This window comes from Balaenoptera ricei, chromosome 3 (genome assembly GCF_028023285.1).
Source record: "Balaenoptera ricei isolate mBalRic1 chromosome 3, mBalRic1.hap2, whole genome shotgun sequence".
In the NCBI taxonomy this organism is placed as follows: Eukaryota; Metazoa; Chordata; class Mammalia; order Artiodactyla; family Balaenopteridae; genus Balaenoptera; species Balaenoptera ricei.
This window is the reverse complement of record NC_082641.1, coordinates 69,319,528-69,335,514: the sequence shown is the minus strand read 5'-3', so window position 1 is coordinate 69,335,514 and position 15,987 is coordinate 69,319,528. Positions and strand designations below refer to the sequence as shown.

The window sequence follows — 15,987 nt, the reverse complement described above, 5'->3', positions numbered from 1 at the left end:
GGGTAATGAGTACCAAAATAAGCCTGTGTTTTCATAGATTTTTATTTTTGATGAAACAAATATTTACCATCAACTTTTCTTACAACAGTAAATTGAATTTAGTGAAGGTTTTGAGTTAACAAATGAGACAGCCTTTCTACAGGGAGCTAAGATAATATACTCCATTTATATTACTTTCTGATGGCCTATCTTAATGTGGAAATAAAGCACAAGGAATTCAGATAAATTTATAGTTAACATGTCCCTTAGTTTTTTTTCCTTAAATATCAAATATCTGAGGTGCAATTTTCGTTAGTGCTGAATCAAAATCATTTTATGGATGAATTCTCTGACAAGTGTTTGAGGTGACAATACTCTATAGTTTTGATTTTTGCTCATTGAAAGAGTTCTATGGAGATTATTTGTTTAAAACGGTCCTGTTATTTTTAGCTTTTCTTTCTCTAGCCACAGATTTAGAAAGGAGGAATCATGCACAGTGAAAAGGACTGACTGTGGTGTTAGAATGGGTTACATCTCTGGCTCTGCCATTGACCAGCTAAAGGATGCTCAGTTTTCCCATCTATCAAATTAGTATAAATATATGCTTCCAAGTTTTCTGTAAGGATTATATGAGATGATGGAAATGATAGGAAAGGAGAAGTAGCATCATTTATGGAAACTGTTTTACTATTATCACGTCTACTTTATGATGCTATAACCATATCATCAATGTACAGATTTGCATTCATTTTATTTTCTTGGCAAAGAAATGTTATCACCGTGACAAGGACTACTATTTGCCTACTCAATATTCATTTTCTCCTTACTTATTTAAAGAAAACTTTGTGTTTGGAATGCCAATGGCTCAGACTTAAAACCAAAAATTTCAGCTTCTCTTGCAGTTAAGGATAGTCTTATGATTTCTAGTTCTAGCTAATTATACGGACGTGGAAGATGCTAGTTTAGACTTCTGGAAAACTTTTTAGGTATGTTTCTGTTATATGTGGATGAACACAATTTCTAATTGATACAAAACTTGGTTTAACAGACTGTAGTTTTTTTTACAAGTATCAAAAACAATCTTTGGAATGCATTTGGGATGGGGTAGGAAGACAGGCTCTACCAACTGCAGAGTAGAAGTGTACTGACTCCTGATATGAAACAATAAACTATTTGGTCCAATTGTTCTGCTTGGGATGAAGACCATGTGATGACTGAGATTATAAAGATAGGGAAAATGGAAGAAAAAATTCAGAATATTGGGTACTGCTTGCTGTTTCTGAGTCTTGCAAGAAAGAATAGAGCTAGAAATGGAGGGCAATAATTCTGTCCTAAGAGTTGCTCTCTACTTGTGACCTGCAATCAAAATTGACTAAGAGTTCCACAATTTGTAGTCTCCAGGGTTAAAAAGACTACAAATTATAATGGTCATTGTGGTGGCTTTGAAGCTGCAGCCTTAACAGGAAGTAATAATTGAGTGATATGCCTTTCCCAGGTCCTTTCCTTTAAGTGTTATCCACTAAACAAGAGTAGGAGCCCACAACAAAAGGCCTATTATTCCAAATTCTTTGAAGGCAGCAGTGGGCAAAGCCAAACTGCTTTAAGACCCTTAAACTAAGGACCAGGGGATGAACAGCATACAGAGGCCAGTAAAAAGAAAAAAATGGAGTCTTCAGCCTTAAAGATGATACATAAACAAGATCTTTGACTGTGGTTATATAAAGTTTAGCAGAAACATACAGTTCTTTCCTGTAGATTTATAAATCCTCATTCTGGTAAACTCAGGTTTTTCCCAATAAAACAGCTGTGGGCAGAAGGTACATATGTCATTATAAGGCATAGCCAGTATATATGGTTCATAATCTTTCCTTTCCTTCCACTTCAAGAACTACAATGCTCTAGATAGAGCCTGAGTCTTGGAATGAAGTCAATATGGAGCAGAGCTGTGGCTAACAAGAGACCCCTGTTTGAAATATGTAAACCTCTGTCATTGTCAAATCCAAAATTTTGAGATCCTTTATTAGCACAGCATATCCTAAACTGTTTATACATAAAGCCTTATTCTCTTTGGAAACCAAGAGAATATTCAGAAGATAGTATTTGACTTACTGTCTCACTTTATTCTACATGTATCTTCACTGTGGAAACAAATTTGTACTATCCAAAAAGAAAGATAGCATAAAGGGAGATATGAAAGTCTGGGAGTGGGGAAGAATTGATAAAAGTCTCGAAAAGCTGGAATTATTCCCATAGATTTGAAGACTGGGATAGATACTGAGAAAATGAACTAGACTCCACTAAGGAGTTGGCAGCCCTCTGAGGTTAATTTTATATGTCTATATGGCTAAGCTATCGTTCCAAACACCAGTCTAGATGTTGCTAGGAAGTTATTTTTCAGGTGTGATTAATTTTTAAATCAGTAGACTTTGAGTAAAGTATATTACCCTCCATAATATGGGTGGGTTTCCTCCAATCAGCTGAAAGTCTTAAGAGAGAAGATATCCCTCTAAAAGGATGGAATTCTGCTTCCAGACTGCCTTTGGACTCAAGACTGCAGCATCAACTCTTTTTGGAACTTCTAGTCTGCCATCCTGCCAGCTCTGTTTCTTTGGAGAACCCTGACAAATCCAAACATTTTAAAAGAGCTCTTGGCCTCTAGTCCCTAGGTCTTAAAGTATCAAGACATTTATTTTATATATCCTAGTCTAATGTAATTTAAATCTAATTAGAGGAGTATGATTTAGAATGGAACATATAAATAGGAGGGTGAATATAACCCTTAATGTACTATGATATGTAGAAATAGTTATTTCTACAAACTAGGTCAAATTCAGATTTTACAAACTAGTAGTCTTTGGTTACTACTGCTGTCATGGGAAATACACAGTAAATGGAAAAAGATCATTTCTAATGGATAAGAGTGGAGCATGTTACTATAATTTTTTCAAAATAGACTTTATTTTTTTAGAGCAATTTTAGGTTCATAGCAAAATTGAGCAGAAAGTACAGAGGTTTCTTATATACATTTATACACCTGCCTCCCCACATGCATAGCTTCCCCCATTACCAACATCTCCCACCAGACTGCTACATTTGTTACAACTGATGAACATACATAGACACATCAGTAAGACTGAGTCCTGAGTTTACATTAGGGCTCACTCTTAGTGTTGTACATTCTATGGGTTTGAACAAATGTATACTGACATGTATCTACCATTATAGTATCATACATAGTAGTTTCACTGCCCTAAAAATTATCTGCCGTCTGCCTGTTTACCCACCCCACACTCCCTTAACCCCTGCAACCACTGATCTTTCTCTGTCTCCATAGTTTTGTATTTTCCAGGTTGAGAAAACTGACATACCATCATGAAGTCTGACCATGGGTGAAGGAGAGAGGGAATGTTGGATGGAAGAATCACAGATGGCCTTGTAGCATATGGAAAGTTTGGCAAGGCAAATATAGAGTCATTAAACTAAAGTCAGCCAACAAAGGACTCATGATTCCAAGGAGTTGTCTGTCTTAATGCCATTGGTTCCAGTGTGACCTCAGTGCAAAAACAGAAGTGAATTTAAAAGTGCAGCAGCTAGAGTTCTTGGTAAATTATGCTACCTATAGTAGGAGTTTGGGAGTAAAAATTAAGGTAGATATAAATCATGAAATATTCTACTTAGTGATTAAAATCAGATAAAGAACTTTATTTTATTCTTTACTCTCAGAATCATTTTATTTATTTTACTTTTTTTCTATTCTATTTCTTTTTATTAATCCATGGACTAAGTCAATAATGGCTTGTCCCTCAAAGCTACACTTCTACCCTCTTTCATCTTTTTTCTTTTCAATTCTTTTCCTTTTCTTATTGTCTTCTTTCTTAAGGACAAGTTTTCCTAAGAATGGGATGTCAGAAGGCGGTCTTAGATAGTGGTCACTTAGTCCTGGTCAGAAGGCCCTTGAGCTCTTTGCAGAGGTAAGCTTTTGCTAGTCCTTGTGGAAACAGACACTAACAATGGCATATTCAACTGAATTCACCCCTGCACAAGTCAATTGTTTCCTGACCATTTCACCACACCTATGCATTCCCCTCTACCCTATCTTCACATAACAGTAAATCTTAGGCAGTAAATGTTAATCCCAACAAAAGTATAAAACTCAACTCATTTTTGTAGTCTTTATAATTAAGTCAAAAGCCTTACATTTAATATCTTGAACAATAAAAGATAAAATTCTATGGTTTAATAGACAAGCCCTTTACTACTGATAAAGACATTAATAGTAGAAACCCTCATATGTATTAAGTGCAAGCTGGTCTTATAAAAGGCTTAACTTGAATTCCGTTGAACCCATTGGTTTTTTTTTTTGTTTTTAATTTTTATTGGAATATAGTTGATGTACAATGTTGTGTTAGTTTCTGCTGTACAGCAAAGTGAATCAGTTATACATATATCCACTCTGTTTTTTAGATTCTGTTCCCATATAGGTCATTACAGAGCATTGAGTAGAGTTCCCTGTGCTATACAGTAGGTCCTTATTAGTTATCTATTTTATATAAGATGTAGAAAACAATCTTATGGTTACCAGGGGGAAAGGGGGTGAAGGATAAATTGGGAGATTGGGATTGACATATACACACTACTATATATAAAATAGAACCCACTGTTTTGAAATTAACTAGTGCTATGGACTGAATGTTTGTGACCCCTGCAAAATTGATATGCTGAAAACTTAACCCCCGATATGATATTTGGAGGTGGGTCCTTTGGGAGGTAATTAGGGTTAGATGAGGTCATAAGGGTAGGGCCCTCATGATGTGATTAATGTTCTCATAAAAAAAAGTAAGAGATGTGGCATCTCTGTGTGCATGCACCAAGGAAAAACAAGGTTATGTGAGGACATAACCAGCAAGAGGGCCCTCACCAACAACTCGACCATGCTGGCACCCTGATCTTGGACTTTCAGCCTCTGGAACCGTGAGAAATAAATGTTTGTTGCTTAAGCCATCCAGTCTATGACAATATGTTACAGCAATCCAAACTGACTGAGGTGATGGGTTAAATTTAAATCTATCACGTACTTAATGCAACGTTAAAAATAAACAACAAACACAGAATTTAATTTGATCTGTAGTCTCTTCTTCCCTGCCTGGCCATCCTTCCTCAGTAAAGTGAATTACAATTCTTTGCAGCAAATAACAAGTATTTTATATATTCTAGATCTAACTGGATCTTCATAGGCAGCTTCTGGTCTCACTCAGGACACACTTTGAAGCAAAGGATTTCATCACATTCTGAAAAGAGATCACTGAACTTTTCAACAGCTTTTGTGTGTACTTGGAGAAAAAAATTATGTTGCACACCATATCACATAACTTCACCCTCCATCTAAGCATCTTAATATTTTCCTAAATTCCATTTTTCTTCTGGATGCCTCATCTCCCTTGTCTTCCATTACCCAATCTCTTAAATCTTCTCAGCTATCTCAAGTAATTCATCCCTATACATACCACTGAGCTAAACATAATCTCTTCAGTGAGGTGAACTTACTCTTCTCATGAAGCAATTCAGAATCCGCTGAGTAAAACTAACAAAAACTCCCATAAGTAAGATTGTCAGATTTAGCAAATAAAAGCACAAGATACTCAGTTAAATTTAAAGTTCAGATAAATTACAAATAGTTACAATATTTGGGGCATACTGATACTTAACTGAGCCTCCCATATTTTATCTGGCATCCCTACCTGGAGAGCTGATCCCTACACTCTAACACAATACTGCTAATAAAAGTTAAGTGTTTTGGATTGAAATCTTAACTCTTGCATGTGAAAACTATATGATAAATTGAGTTTCAGTATCCTTATCTACAAAATGGGGATTAGGATAAAATTTACTCAAAAGATTGATATGAGTAATAAATAAGATGATGCAAGTAAAATATTATGCATGGTACTTGATATAACATAAAAGCTTAACATACTTTAGCTATTATTCTAGAAGGTAAGGGTAACATTAGACAGGTTGCTCATTTAATCCAGGATATTGGAAGGGACCAAATGAACCATTATTTATTTTTACACTTGTCAAAGTATTCTCCTTTAACCTAAGTTTGGTTATTATCATTATCTGCTCAAATGATTTCAGGAGTTACTAGGGGTCCCATAACATTTCTTCAGATTCCATTAAGCATACTGATAATTTTCTTCACTGTGTGGTCACTTGGGACCAAAGTAGGGTCAAAACTATACACAGGGGGCAGTTTTGGCTGGACAGGTCCCAATAGTAATAATATATTCAATATTTATATAATGATGATTATGAACAACTGGCATGAAAGAAGTGATGAATTAAACAATGCTCCATGGTATTATATGTTTATTTAATGACTTTTAGATATTAAACCAATGGACTAAGTTAAAATCAAAATACACAGGGTTTCAACATTTGAAAGAAATGTCTTCTGAGCATTTGCTCGATATTTTTCTCATAGAAACAGTTGTATAGAACCATTATATTAGTTATTATTATAGCTAAAATTTATACAGCACTTTTTATGTGCCAATTTATTTACATGGACTGTTTTAATTAGACTTAACAATAGACCTATGAGGAAGGATGTTATAATTATCTCCCCATTTACAAGATGAGGAAACTAAGGTTCTGTAAGGTTAGGAAGCTCAAAGAAGGAAATCCAAATGGAAGCCTATGTAGCCTAGCCGTGAACCCATGAATTTCTAGTTTTTACCTATTTCACCAAGTTTCTTCTATATTTATCGTCAGTAAGATTCTTAGATTTACCCACAAAATCTTGTTTAACCGACAATAGACAAAGAGAAACTTTGGCTGACTTAACTTCATTCATTTTATTTTTTCAAAGTACTAAGTTTGAAAGGCCAGGACTGTATCTTAAGGTCTAAGGGCTTTAGGTAATGGCTCGTGTGGTAGAAGCAGATGGAATAGTTCCTAGCTCATTCTTTAATTTGCATACAGGAAGAACTAGTGCTGTCATTGAATCACTTTCCAAGAGTTCAGGATTAGCTAACAAAGTCATGTTGCCTCTTCATACCTGGCACTCGAGTGAGATTTGCCAACATAGTTAAAATCGTTTGTAAATAGCCTATTTCAGAGTACCTCTGATGTTCAGAGAGGTGAGGATTTCTCTTTGCTTGTTTTTGTGTGTGTGTGTTTTGCTTGTCTGTGTTTAGAGTGATAACTGACATAGTATACCACTGAATGACAAATATACAAAAGTAAATTATAAAATTATAAAATTTGTATAATATAAAATTTACATAAAATACAAATTATAAAGGCAAAGAAGATATTTCTTTTTCCTACTATAATTCCCAGGCATTATGAAGATGAATAGTCATTATTTAATCTTTGATTTATGAGCCGTGACAAAGAACCAATATATTTTATATTTAAGAAGAAAAGGGAGAAAAAAAAGAGTTTCTCAGTCACTGAATTTCCATTTACCTCACAAATTTGGGTTGCTATAGTTGAGTAAACATACACCTAGTGTATTTTGGAAGGAAATGGCATGTAAGATTTATTAAATTTGCAGTTTTCTCTGTGTTCAGATGTAGTTGCCCTAAACCATTTTTCCCTGCATCACGGTACACATGTGCTTTCCTTTTCTACATGACAGGGCAAATGCGGTAAAAATTTTTGTTTTGTTTTTTTTTATTATTATTATTTTTTATTTTTTTAACATCTTTATTGGAGTATAATTGCTTTCCAATGGTGTGTTAGTTTCTGCTTTATAACAAAGTGAATCAGCTATACATATACATATATCCCCATACTTCCTCCTTCTTGCTTTTCCCTCCCACCCTCCCTATCCCACCCTTCTAGGTGGTCGCAAAACACCAAGCTGATCTCCCTGTGCTATGCAGCTGCTTCCCACTAGCTATCTATTTACATTTGGTAGTATATATAAGTCCATACCACTCTCTCACTTCGTCCCATCTTACCCTTCCCCCTACCCGTGTCCTCAAGTCCATTCTCTACATCTGCGTCTTTATTCCTGTCCTGCCCCTAGGTTCTTCAGAACCCTTTTTTTTTTTTTTTTTGGTTCCATATATATGTGTTAATATACGGTATTTATTTTTCTCTTTCTGACTTAGTTCTCTCTGTATGACAGTCTCTAGGTCCATCCACCTCACTACAAATAACTCAATTTCATTTCTTTTTATGGCTGAGTAATATTCCATTGTATATATGTGCCACGTCTTTATCCATTCATCTGTCGATGGACACTTAGGTTGCTTCCATGTCCTGGCTATTGTAAATAGAGCTGCAATGAACATTGTGGTACATGACTCTTTTTGAATTATGGTTTTCTCGGGGTATATGCCCAGTAGTGGGATTGCTGGGTCGTATGGTAGTTCTATTTTTAGTATTTTAAGGAACCTCCATACTGTTCTCCATAGTGGCTGTATCAATTTACATTCCCACCAACAGTGCAAGAGGGTTCCCTTTTCTCCACACCCTCTCCAGCATATATTGTTTGTAGATTTTTTGATGATGGCCATTCTGACTGGTATGAGGTGATACCTCATTGTAGTTTTGATTTGCATTTCTCTAATGATTAATGATGTTGAGCATCCTTTCATGTGTTTGTTGGCAATCTATATATCTTCTTTGGAGAAATGTCTATTTAGGTCTTCTGCCCATTTTTGGATTGGGTTGTTGTTGTTTTTTTTTTTTGATATTGAGTTGCATGAACTGCTTGTATATCTTGGAGATTAATCCTTTGTAAGTTGCTTCATTTGCAAATATTTTCTCCCATTCTGAGAGTCGTCTTTTTGCAAGAATATACAATGGAGAAAAGACAGTCTCTTCAATAAGTGGTGCTGGGAAAACTGGACAGCTACATGTAAAAGAATGAAACTAGAACACTCCCTAACACCATACACAAAAATAAACTCAAAGTGGATTAAAGACCTAAATGTAAGGCCAGACACTATAAAACTCTTAAAGGAAAACATAGGCAGAACACTCTATGACATAAATCACAGCAAGGTCCTTTTTGACCCACCACCTAGAGAAATGGAAATAAAAACAAAAGTAAACAAATGGGACCTAATGAAACTTAAAAGCTTTTGCAAAGCAAAGGAAACCATAAAAGAGATGAAAAGACAACCCTCAGAATGGGAGAAAATATTTTCAAATTTTTGGTGTTTTGAATGGAATTTATTAATAGTATTTCTATATACTTTTGGTTATGGTATGATCTGAATACATTTTCTGCTAAGAGATATTATTTTATCCTTTATCAAGTAGATGAAGACCAAAACACATCATTATTAAGATGCTTGTAAACAGTTAATTTGAATTTATGAAATTAAATAACATTAAATTAAACCATATATTTGTATATAATGGTTATAAATATATTTACATGAGGAAATATATTTATAATATTTTCTCATGGCAAAAATCTTCCTTTCTTATCTACAAAACAAAATGTAAGTTCCCTTTTCTCTCTTTTTTAATCTATCTAGTGAATAGCAATCTTTCATATGTCTTTATCATGGAACTATTTTATATTATAGAAAAATAATTCTATGTCAAGAAAACAAAATTATTAGTTGACATATAAACTAGAATTTAAGACTATATAAATCACCCCTTTCTCTTTGTCAATTAAATATTATATACTAAAGTTATTTAGGAATTCTTTGTCAATGTAATTTAAAGTATGGGTTAAATCTCTGAATCTTCAAATGCCTCTTCTAATATTTAAAATATATTCATTCATTAAACTTAATAGTAAGTACACAATATTTTACTGATATAATTAGGTATGTTGGTGTTATGGGTTGAATTTTTGTACCCCCACACCCACCAAAAATTATGTGGAAGTCCTAACCCCATGTTTCCCTGAATGCCACCTTATTTGGAAATTGAGTTGTTGTAGATGTAATTAGTTAAGATGAGATCATATTGCAGTAGGGTGGGCCCCAACTCCAGTATGACTGGTGAACTTATAAGAAGGCTATCTGAAGACAGAGACAAAGGGAGAATACTGGCTACAAGGAAGACAAAGGTTGAAGTTAAGCAGCTGAAAGACAGGGAACAGTGGAGATTGCTGGCAAACCACCTGAAGCTAGGAAGAGGCAAGTAAGAATTCCTCTGAAAGATTTGGAGGGAGGTTAGATCTGCCAGTATCTTGATTTTGGACTTCTAGAGACAATACATTTCTGTTGTGTTAAATCATCCTGTTTTTTGTACTTTGTTATGGCTAGATTCAAATATCAATTCTTGAATCTAGATAAAAGCAATTATTTTCTTAGCCCTTAGAAATAATATTTTATAATTTGTAGTGAATGATTAATTACTAAATAGCTATCTCATTACCTATAATTTCCTTGAATAAAAAGGAATAGGGTATAATGGACAGAGTGCTCATGCAAGAATCAAGAAACTGAGTCTATGGAATTTACTCTGTTCATTGCTTGTGGAAAGACTTTTCTTCTCCCTGGGCTGCTGTTTCTCCATTCTCCAAATAAGGACAATATCTCTCTGTGTACTTTAAATAAGTCAATTTGAATATTAAACAAGGCCATATTTGCCAATTATTCAAAAATTAAAAGCACGTGCCAGCTTAAGGAAATACCTTTATATATGCTTCCACTCTGCATAGCATGTTAGTGTTCAGATATTGTGCTATTTAATTATTCTTGCTTCGGGGCTAAATTCATTAAACATGAGTCAAAACAGATTTAGTACCATTTATGATCTTCTGTACTCCATTAATTGTGAATCCTGCTGATTATTTATATTTCTTTAACTTTCTACTGCTAAGACATTTCTTTCTCAAAAATTTAAAAAAAAATCTCATATCTTGCTATATGAAACTCAGAATTCTCTCCTTAACTCTGAACCTCAAAATGTGTATATTTCATAGATTTCTCAGTAAAACATGTCCAAATTAAAATTTATCAATTTTTCTTTCAAATATTCTCTACCCCTCTAAGGTCAGAAAATGCCTCAACTATCTACCAGATTCTTAGAAACCTGGCTTTCAACTCTGAACTCTTTTCACTTGTTACTCAAATCTATTTGCTTCCCCACTGTCTAGCCCTATGAATCCCCTCAATATTGCTCCAATCCATCTGCTTATCTTATCTCTCCTGTCATAATTTTAATTTTGAGCTCATCATATCTTGACAATTTTCTCTTACAACGTCTGATAACATTTCTAATCCATCCTCCACATTGACACCAGAGCTCTTTTAAATTGCCAGTTTGGCTATATTGACACTTCCTGTTCTTTCAGCTTTATTTCTGGTTTCAGGCACAGTAATGAGCGTGGCATGTAGGCTCCTCCTGCCTGCTCTGTGGCACTAGTAGTGCCTCTACATTTGTGCTTTCTAAAAGTCACTTATTTCCTGCTATAAAAAAATTTTTAATGACCCTTTTGGGGATGCCTGCAAGGCACTTCTATGTGTACAATCAAAAAATTAAGAAGCTATTAATGCAAACTGGGGCATCCTCAGTCAATGAGGGAGCAAGTAGATAAACAGCTGCTGATAAAGACAGATAAATTCACCTTTAAACATACACACACACACACACACACACACACACACACGTGCATACACAATAATTCCTCAGGTAAGCCAACAAGAGTAGACTATTCAGTTTTCAAATAATATGTCATCTTGCATAAGGCTCTGTGGTGCTGGAGCAATGTTCCTCACAGTGATATTCTCCATTGTTTTTCTATCTATACTCATCATTCAGTGCATGCTCTGTTTTGGAGGATGAACCAAACTCTATTTTTCTCTACCTTCTAATACCTGAAGTATGACTATAAATAAGGATGATTTTTAAATATTATATATTTTTATATTTAATATATATTGTTTTTATATTTTTAAATATTTATACTTTCCATCAATCATTATTTTCCTATTCTCACTGGATGTTCTCTTATCTCAAAAATCTGTACTCCTCAGTTGGTTTCAGTAAATTTTGTTTAGAAACAAAAGTCTAGAAGGCCCATCACAAATCTTTCATAAGGCAAGCAGAGCAATACCTACAAGAAAAGAAATAACAGAAATATAGGGAGGAATCATAAATGAATATCTCAAAAATTATCTTGCCATAAAATATTCTCTTAGAAAGGGAATATTTCAATTCCCTTTTCCCTATTGAGTTATCTGCTATTTGAAAAATTCAACTTAGAGATGCAGAGTGCTATATGGAAGGCAGATATCGTTAGGAAGATGAATGAATATAATCTCTTCTCTCTCCACTTCAAATCATTTGAAAACAAAAAGAGATGAATCAGTTTAGAAGTATAAGCCAAAAATGACCTCTGAAATTCATTTCTTTGCATAGGAGAATTGTCTACAAAGTCAAATTACTAGTTAGGTTTAGAATCATAAGATTAAACTTAGAATACCTTAAAGTGAGTTTTAGCATTTGCTTTTGGCATTTAACTTATTTCCTTAATTCAAATCCAACAACACATTCAGCACATTAAACTAATTGGTTTTCCCCCAATACACCTATATAATTCTTCTGTATAGTTTCTTATTAACTTTTAAAATAGAAATCTGTTTTGTAGGTTAAATGAATTCAATTCTGATTTTATTATTATCATATGTCTGTTTTATGGTACACACTATATAAAAATAGCACATCCTTCTATATGTCTGGAAGTGTTTTTCTCTCTAATCAAAGATGTTTATAAGAGTGGCAGTGGAGTAGATACAGTCCTTCAAAATGATTGTACCATACTTCACTGAAATAAAAACTATCTCTATGCCAATCTTCTTTGGTCTAAAAGACATAAATTTTTAATGCTCTTTTCTTTTAAACCCATTATGCTTTAAAGATTACAGTTGACCCTTGAACAACACAGAGCGAGAGTGGGTTTAGGGGTGCCAACCCAGTAAAAAATCCGTCTATAACTTTATAGTCAACCCTCAGAATCTGAGGTTCTGCATGCTCGGATTCAAGCAACCATGTATTACATCGTACTGTAGTACCTTTTTATTGAAAAAAAAAAAAATCTGTGTATAAGTGGACCACCCAGTTAAAACCCACAGGTCAACTGTCTTCACAATTCATGAGGTGAAAGTCATAAGGGTTGCTGCCTTCTTTAGGTTTAATATTTCACACCCATTCAGTTTTCCTCAAAAGACCACTCACTGCCCATATTGTAATGATATGTTTTACTGTCTTATGTAAATAATTGAAAAATCTATACACCTTATTTAAATTTGGGGTATATGCACATTACACTAAAAGCTTGCCCCCACCACTCTCTTATTTAACATTTATTGAATATCCTGTTATTTTCAAAATACTGAGGTATATTATGTTGGAGAAACAATCATAAATCAAACACTGGACCATTGAAATGGTGCACATAAAATAATATAGATGTTTATAGGGCTAACATGGGTGAACCAGAGAAATCTAGTTTTGAATTTGATCATTTGGAGGTGAGAAACAGAAGAACCTTTTACATGTAGGGGAACCTACAGAGCCAAGGCCAAGAAGGTAGAAAGAACCATACATGAAACAGTATGTTCTGGACAAGTGGAGGCTTTGTAGAGAGAGATAGTGAAATATGACATTTAAAAAGAATATTAGGTTTAGACCATGGAATTACCCAAGGCCAGTTTTAGCAAAATAGTGACATGATCAGAATTAATAGGACTAACCTTAAGATGAATTAAGATAAGGAGATTCTGTGAGGCAAATAAACTAGTCATTTGTCCAACATTCATTTAATACAAACTACCTACAATGTACTGCTAAACACCACAGAATTAAGATAATAGAAAAAATATATATATCCTTGCTTCAAAACTTGCAAACCGTTGGGGAGACAAGTTAACCATTAAAAATAAAACCATATGGGAATAAATAAAATTTAGAAATACTAAACCTTTGCTTTGGCTCTAGTGATTAATGAAATCAAAGTGTAGTTTTATGATAAAGAGGATGAATCCTGGAGTCAGGCAACCTGTGTGTGAAATGGCCCTACTGTCTCCTAGCTGTGTGATTTTAGGCCATTTACTCTCTCTGTGACTAAGTATTTCGTCTATTAAATGGGGAGAAGAGTAGCTAAAACCTATTTCATTAGTTAGATATGAGAATTAATGAGATAAATATATAAAACATTTATTAAGTCATCTGGCATATTTTAAACACTCAAGACATGTTGGCAGAGAAGAAATCAGAGTTGACTTTCATGATAACACCTGAGACTGGGAATGCTGAGGAAGAATAGTTAACTCATAATTATTTCAGGGTAGGATATAGCTCTAGGAAGACTTTATGAAGAGATAGGATCTATAACTTACATGAGTCAATCTAATACATATAGACAAAGAAGAGAATGAGAATCCAGGCTAGGTTATATCAGAGTCTTACTTAATTCTGCAAGATACAAGACACTATGGCATTTGTTAAAAATGTGAAATGTCATGATTTCACTTATATTTGGAAAGAGATCCTCTGTGATGGATAATTTAAATAAATGATAGAGGAGCCATTAATTAAGTCAATAGGGTTGAAACTGCAAGATTCAGGTAGGGATGGTGGAAGTATGAAATAGGACAGTTTTCATGGGGTAGAAAATGTAGCTTAGACAGAGGGGATCTTCTAGAGCTAGAATCTTCAGTACATGATAATTGATTAATTGTGAAAACTGAGACAAAGAAGGAGGAGTAAGGAATAACTCCAAAGTTTTCGACCAGTTGGTATGGATGAATTGAAAAACAAGAGATGTAGGATATACATGTGGCACAGAATATTGAGGAAGAAAGATGAGCCTTTTAGGGTTGAACATACAAAGAATAAAGCTCTGTCAGAGCATAAAGGTGTATTGCCTGATGGAAGAGGAGGACTATATATATATATATATATATATATATATATATATATATATATATATATATATATACATTTTGTTAGTAATCCACAGAAAACCAATAGCCTAAGCCAAGATATTTGCTATTATTTCTAAGGTAAATTCTGTAGATAAGGGACCACCCTCAAATTAATGGTTTGAATATTTCTGTTAAAACATGTGTTAAACTTTTTTCTTTTCCTTTTGTTTTATAAGGAGTATTTTGGTTCATTGGCACTAATTTGACCTTCATTTTTGAAGAGTTTAGAAGTGATACATAGTAGCAATACTCTGATGGAAATACTATAAAAATACAACATATAATTACCTAAAATTCCAACCTACATAAACTGTTTAATATTTTGGTTTATATTCTTCCAGATTTTTTTCTTTGCAAATAAACATAGTTTTAGAAAATACATTTTCACATCCTTGGTATTTTCAATAATCTTCAGATCATCCTGGGATGGGTTCTTTGTCTCAAGTCTCTACCAAAATAAACTTTCCCACTCCTTATTTACCTTGAATTTGCTTGTTTTAAATATGAAATTATAAAACATAATCCTTATAAGATATGATAACAAAGCTTGTTTCTCCATTGGTTCTAGAGGCCATCTTGTAATCTTGATAGAAGGTGACCCCTGGACAAAGACAGCTTGTGAAAAAAGAAAGAATAAAAAGAACCAGGAAACTCATAGAGGAAAAGAACAACTCTGAAGCTACCCCGTCTAAAGTCTCACTACTTTTAGATTCCCTGTTAAGTTGATATAATAAATTTCTTTATTGTTTAATATTATTTTGAATTGGAGTTTCTGTTACTTGCAGCCAAATCTGTCCTATGTACAAATAGAAGTCAGTGGATTTAACATGTCATTAGATATTTTGGTACATATGTCTATTCATGACTCTTTGTTAGCTTAATCTAGTTTGTATAAAATGTTCTCTATAATTCCTATGTTTGTATAACCAAGAATTTCTCAACCTCAGTGAAATTGATATTTATATGAACTATAAATATCAATAATTGTGTTTTCACACACACACACACACACACACACACACTTGCCCCTGGACCTGACAACAGTGAAAAATGTCTGTATATGCTGTCAAATGTCCCTTGGGTGGAGGGGGGT

The 15,987-nt window shown here is 33.9% G+C and overlaps 1 long non-coding RNA gene across 1 annotated transcript in view; it reads left to right on the top strand.

Moving 5' to 3' along the window:
- The window catches only part of LOC132363687 (uncharacterized), a 220,980-nt gene extending 205,375 nt beyond the window's left edge, over positions 1-15,605 (top strand). The window contains exon 6 of the long non-coding RNA XR_009502639.1: positions 15,463-15,605. This is a non-coding gene — a long non-coding RNA (uncharacterized LOC132363687). The remainder of the gene's footprint in view (positions 1-15,462) is intronic.
- The last annotated feature ends 382 nt before the right edge of the window (positions 15,606-15,987 follow it).